Source organism: Mauremys reevesii, linkage group 4, assembly GCF_016161935.1.
Source record: "Mauremys reevesii isolate NIE-2019 linkage group 4, ASM1616193v1, whole genome shotgun sequence".
Classification (NCBI taxonomy): domain Eukaryota; kingdom Metazoa; phylum Chordata; order Testudines; family Geoemydidae; genus Mauremys; species Mauremys reevesii.
The window spans coordinates 128308016-128314113 of record NC_052626.1 but is presented as its reverse complement, the minus strand read 5'-3'; the positions used below and the strand labels follow the sequence as shown (position 1 = coordinate 128314113).

At 50.2% G+C, this 6098-nt stretch overlaps 1 protein-coding gene across 1 annotated transcript in view; it reads left to right on the top strand.

The window, feature by feature from the left end:
- The first annotated feature begins 746 nt into the window (after positions 1–746).
- Positions 747–6098, top strand: part of IP6K3 (inositol hexakisphosphate kinase 3) — a 43847-nt gene continuing 38495 nt past the window's right edge. Inside the window, exon 1 of the mRNA XM_039538970.1 lies at positions 747–803. The gene's annotated coding sequence lies outside the window, so the exon portion shown is untranslated. The remainder of the gene's footprint in view (positions 804–6098) is intronic.

Genomic DNA, 6098 nt, shown 5'->3' with positions numbered 1-6098 from the left:
TTTCCTCGTCCTCTGGGGGGACCATTCCCACACACTCATCAAAGAAAGTTTTTCTTGATGTTCTCCTTTCACTTAGTCATGCCTGTGATGTTCATTTATCACTCTGTGCTTGCAAGAGCTCTGCTTTATTCTATGTCTGGTTCCAAGTTTGGCTGTGCATAACAAAAGCTTCAAAGCACCCCAGCCAGACTCTCTGCCTGGGAAGCTCAGTCCTTAAAGGACAGACCCCCCCCCCCCAATACCGCAGTCCTCCCTTCCTCTCTGTCACACACCACCATCCACTTCTCTCTACCTGCAGTTTGTGGTGCAAATGTGTTCTGCCTTCATGTGTTCCTAGGTAGAAAATTCCTTGCAGTTCTGCCCAGCTAATCTCATTGCCTCTGCTTTACCTGTTAAATTTTCTCCCTGGCCACAGGATAGCTTAGCTAGCAGAGACAGGGAAGGAACCATCACTGTCTTCTGCAAATGTTTCTCATGAATTAGTACCAAAACCGGGTATCTGTGGGGATGACTGCAACTGGTTTCACCTCTCAGACTGATCTCTCCTTAGGTGAAACATTTCAATGCATTGTAAGGAGTGGCGGATGCATCTTAAGTGGCAGGAAGAAATGCACTCCCTCTGTCCCCTTTCCAAAAGAGCAGCTCCTAGGCTGTTACTAACTCTATCCCTTCTGAAAGGAACTTTTTTCTCAGCAGGCTTTTCTAGGGCTGGCCCTTTAAATGTGTCCCAGAGACACAGCTGCAGCCCTCAGGGGCCATTTTCTAGAGGCTGCTGCTTGCTACATTTCCTGCTTTTTTAGCTGGTAAGTTTTATGTTTTTCTTCTTCTGGCTGCTGTTTCCTCTTCCCATCGTGGGGTTTAGTACCTAGCACTGAGGCACTTGGCATGGATGGTGGTCAAGCAAAAGTTAGATGAGCACCTAGTCTGCCCTGGTGTCCTGACAAGGCTGCAGTATTGACAACCCCAAGCGTTCAAGAATCTTCAAGCAGGTCCCTTAAAAACTTGGCTTTAAAACCCACCAGATTTTAAAATCTGGGGACTTTCTGCTTTGCCTCCAGGTGCTAGAGCCTTTTGAGTGCATGCAGGTTGTGTTTTCAAGCCTTTTTTCCTGCAACCATGAGAGCTAGAACTTACCATATGAATAAATGAAAGCGGAGAGTCTTGTGTAACTCTTGGAGCAGGGGATTTATGAAAAAAATATGTTGTGAGAACTAGCTTCTCTGAGTGTGGTGCTTGCTATGGAAAGGGATGAATCCGATCGTCTCGTTACTCTGATGCCATGTCACGTACGCCATTTTTCCTGCTTCCCCGGGTGACCGGAAAAGCATCTCCTATAGCTTTGCCTGTGCGGGTACAAATTACTGTAGTGGAGAGGAAGGCTGGTGCGGTGGTAAAGTCATTAGCCTGGCTCTTGGGAGATCAGGGTCCAGTTTGCTTTTCTGCCACCAACTTCCTATGGGACCTTGGGCAAGTCATTTAGTCTGGGTCAGATCCGCAACAGTGTTTAGACTCTGCACTTCTATTAATTTCAGTTTAGTTAATGATACTAAATGATAGATATGATGGAGCCTGCTCTGTATTACCCAAAAGCCTCTGGGAGCTGCCAACTAATGTGTCAAGACTACCTCTGCTCCTGTTTTCCCTGCCAGCTCAGGACTCCAGCACCCTGTCTTGCTGAGCCAGACCCTCCCATCTGCTCCAACGAAGACCCAGGGTCTGAATTACTTGCCCCAAAACTACAGGTTTACCTGAAAGCAGCTCACAGAAGTGTTCCTGTCTTTAACACTCAGATGCCCAACTCCCAATGGGGTCTAAACCCAAATAAATCTGTTTTACCCTGTATAAAGCTTATGCAGGGTAAACTCATAAATTGTTGGCCCTCTATAACACTGAGAGAGAGACACACAGTTCTTTGCTCCCCCAGGTATTAATACATACTCTGGGTTAATTAATAAGTAAAAAGTGATTTTATTAAATACAAAAAGTAGGATTTAAGTGGTTCCAAGTAGTAACAGAGAGAACAAAGTAAGTCACCAAGCAAAATAAAATAAAATGTGCAAATCTATGTCTAAGCAAACTGAATACAGATAATCTCACCCTCAGAGATGCTTCAGTAAGGTTTTTCTCAGACTGGACACCTTCCAGGCCTGGGCACAGTTCTTTCCCCGGTACAGCTCTTGTTCCATCTCAGGTGGTAGCTAGGGGATTCTTCATTATGGCTCCTTTCGTCCCTTTGTTCTGTTCCACCCCTTTATATATCTTTTGCATAAGGTGGGAATCCTTTTATCCCTCTCTGGGTTCCCAGCCCCTCCTTCTCAATGGAAAAGCACCAGGTTAAAGATGGATTCCAGTTCAGGTGACATGATCACATGTCACTGTAAGACCCCAAGCCTTCATTCCTCCCAGCCTGACTCAGGAAGGCTGCCTGCAAACAGAGCCATCCAGTCAATTGCCCTGGTTAATGGGAGTCATCAAGATTCCAAACCACCATTAATGGCCCACACTTTGCATAATTACAATAGGCCCTTAGATTTATATTTCATATTTCTAGTTTCAGATACAAGAGTGATACATTTATAGAAATAGGATGATCACACTCAGTAGATTATAAGCAGGGGCGGCTCTACAAAGTAGGCTGCCCCAAGCAGCGCGAGCGCGCGCGCCCCCGCCTTCCCAGTCCCCGGGTCCCCTCTTCCCTTCCGGCGGCCGGCATCCTGGGGCGCGCGCATTGCCGCCGCCTGCGGCATGCGGCAGGTCACGAGGCGCGATGAGACCTGACCTGCCGCGCCCCCGCGCCCTGCGGGGCGCGGAGCGAGGCGGGGAGGGCGGCGACGACATGACGGCGGGCAGGCCCGCAGGTCTCAGGTCCCGCTCCCGCGCCGGCATGCTGCCGCAGGGGCGGAGGCAAATCCACCCCTCCCAGGATGCCCCCCCCGGCGCGCCCCCCCGCTGGCCCCCCCCGCCCCCCTGTGCCTCTGATTATAAGATTTGTAATGATACCTTACAAGAGACCTTTTGCATGAAGCATATTCCAGTTACATTATATTCACTCATTAGCATATTTTTATAAAATCATATAGGCTGTAACGTCACAGTGGAGTCACTGCCTGGGCTGTGTAAGAGGCGACACTTGGGAGGGTGCTCTTCTCCCACGGGGTCCTCGGGAGCCATTCTGGGCGCGGCGACTTGAGGAGGAGCAATGTGTCTGCTTGTGTATTTCATGTCCCCCAGACAAGGCTGGACTAGAGCAGGGAGGTTTTGGCAGAGGGGGGTGGGGGGGCGCAGGAAGTTTATGGCTGGAGTTGGAGAGACGTTAAAGAGCAGATCCAAGTCTAGACGCTGGCAAGTCAGCTACTGCCTTAGGAGCCTGCTCCTGATTCTGCGCCCTTGGCTTGGACAGGAGCAGGACTGGGCCCTAGGAGAATAAACTTGCTTTGGCTGAACCGTAGGGTACTCATAGCCTTTCCGTGGCTAACTTGTCCTGATGCTGCGCGCTCACAAAGAAGCTCCCGTGGCAATTCCTTAATTCTGGGATGGTCTTGGGACAGCCCAAGGGCTGAGCCACCGCCCTGTCATTCATACAAGGGGAGGAAAGGGGAACCAGAAAGGTCCTTAGCAGCCTCTTCAGCTCCCATGCCTCAAGCACATCACCCCTGATGCAAAGTAAATACCAGGCTACTCTATCGGGTCCTCCCCAGACAATTAAGTTGCCCCTTGGGATTAGTCCACAACCCCTGCTCTGCTTTCTGACACGGAGCGTTAGCGGCTCAGCTTGGTTGACAGGGCTACACCAGCCTGTCTTCACCGTGGAGAATCCCCAGGACTCGAGCAGATTAGAAAAATAGGTTCCAAAGCAAGGTAGCCATTGCTGGTACAACGAGCATGGATGTAGCTTCTTGTCATGACCCAGGCAGGATTGGCACGTATGCCCAACTGAAAGACCCCCTTGTAAATAGACCCAATGCCAGCTTAACAGCTGGGCATAAGCTCAGGAATGCCGAAGAGCCAGCATGCTCCATGCGTGATCTAATTTCAGTATCAGAGACCAGCTATCGCTCCACAAGCTACTGTCTGAGATGCGCTCTGATGCCTGAAAACAGCAGGCACAGAAGACCCCAAGTATTGGAGGTTTAAAGGTTTTCCCCAGGTCTGTAGACTGATGCCCTGATCATAGGAGCTTGCAGAGACAGGCTGAGATGATAGCCCTGGGAGAAGTGAGACCCCCTCTCTCACCTCCATGGGGTGATAACTCTCTAGTTGAATTATTTACCTGTGTCACTGAAAGGCTCGCAGATTTTTGGGGAGAACTCATGCAGAAATGTTGTAGATTCAGGGAGGAGGCTGGGAGTAAGGAATCCCCAGTGATGCTGGCCAAACTGTCCCTCTGATTTGTATTGTCTCTGTCTCTCTCGGGGGCTAAAATGATAGGCCAGGATTTTCAATAGGGCATAGCACTCACAAACCAGGCCAGATTTTCAAAGAGGGTACACACATTGGGTGCTGAGGTCTTTTGAAAATCCATCCCCAGTAGTGGGTGCCCAGCGCTTGAAAATCGGGCCCTGAGCTCTTCAGTAAATTTGGCAATAATGTCTACCTGCTCTAGCCGAAGGCGGGGTTGTCTCTGAAAATGGCCTATACAGCCAGAGGGGTATGTCTGCTGGATTTATGGCGCTTTGCACCAGTGGAGCATCACAAAGCAGCCAGATCAGGTCGACCTGGTGATTCAAGAGGAGGTACTTTTGGTCAGCATCTCACACATTTGTCCATTAACTTAATCCCTATTCGGTGCATCTAGTATCTACCCCTATTCAGGGCATCTATCTTTGCTGCTTTTCTGGGAGCTTTCAGAACAATCTGTTATCACAAAGAGAAGGGACTTTAAGACACAATCTTGTTTGCTCAAGCACTAAAGGGACTAGACGGTTCCTCACAGGGGAAAAAATTAGATTAGTCCTCCCCAACACCCTTCCTCAGACAAAGCAAAAGAAGAATTATGCTTTTTCATCTGCACTGTGATGGTGGAGATAGAATGAGCCCGTTGCAGACGCCTTTCCAGGATGCTGACTTTCTGTAACAAAGAGCTAATGGCACTCTAGCTGTCTGAGCATAAAAGCTCATAGTCTCCTTTACTGGCTTAGGTGAGATTGGCTGAAAGAAGCCGGCTTTTACTGCTGTAATTTATAACTCGCTGGGAGTGCAGTTATTTCGCAGCCCGTGGCGTGCGGCTGACTCCGCGGTGGCAAGAGAATGAAAGTTATCTCTTGACCTTTCCACCAGATGTGCGCCTGTTTTCCCCGAGGTGGGGAGGAGATATGATAGGGAGGGATGGGCTGTCAAATTAATCTATAATTACAGGCAGGTGGGCTGATGAGATGTAGGAGGCTCTGATGAGGAGATCATTACATGGGGTGAAACTGAACCTCTGGTATTAATTTTGGTACGTCACATCCCGGAGTCATAATAATGAGCCTGGCTAGGGCCCGCTGGTCAGCTCCTCGCTGCAATTAACTTCCTCTTGTGTCAGTAAAGACAGGCAATCCCCTTGTGGCCTGTGGAAAGGGCAGGGTTCTGCTGCGCAGGACGCTCCCAGCCTCAGAGGGCCTGTCTTCACTGCAGATTTAGATGGGGTGATTGGTGCCCAGGGGTGAGCAGCCACATGGCAGAGCCGTGCTTGAGTTACTGTGTCCTCCTCACTGGTGCTATGTTCCAGGGTTGCCGTGTTTCGCCAAGCGCAGCTAGCCCCCAAACAAGCTGCACCTTTGCACATCCGCGTTAAGCATGGCAGTTGTGTTGAAAAGCTGTGCAAAGCTTCACCAGGAGAGAGTATGGGAGCCCCATGTCATATCCCACAGCCACTTAGGGCACTCACCTGCAGTCCACGAGGGTCCCAAGGGAGTTGGCCCGAGATGCAGCATCCCATAATAAGTGTCTAGCTGAGCGCTTCTTTCAGGTGGTTCCCCAGGGCCAACAGCTCCCATCTCCTGCCCCCAGCTCTGGGTGGGGGACACCTCTGAGTTCACAGCCACCAGCAATGATGCCATCATCCCTGCTCACTGATGTTCCCTGCCACACTCGCTGTCCGACCACAGCCTCTTTTA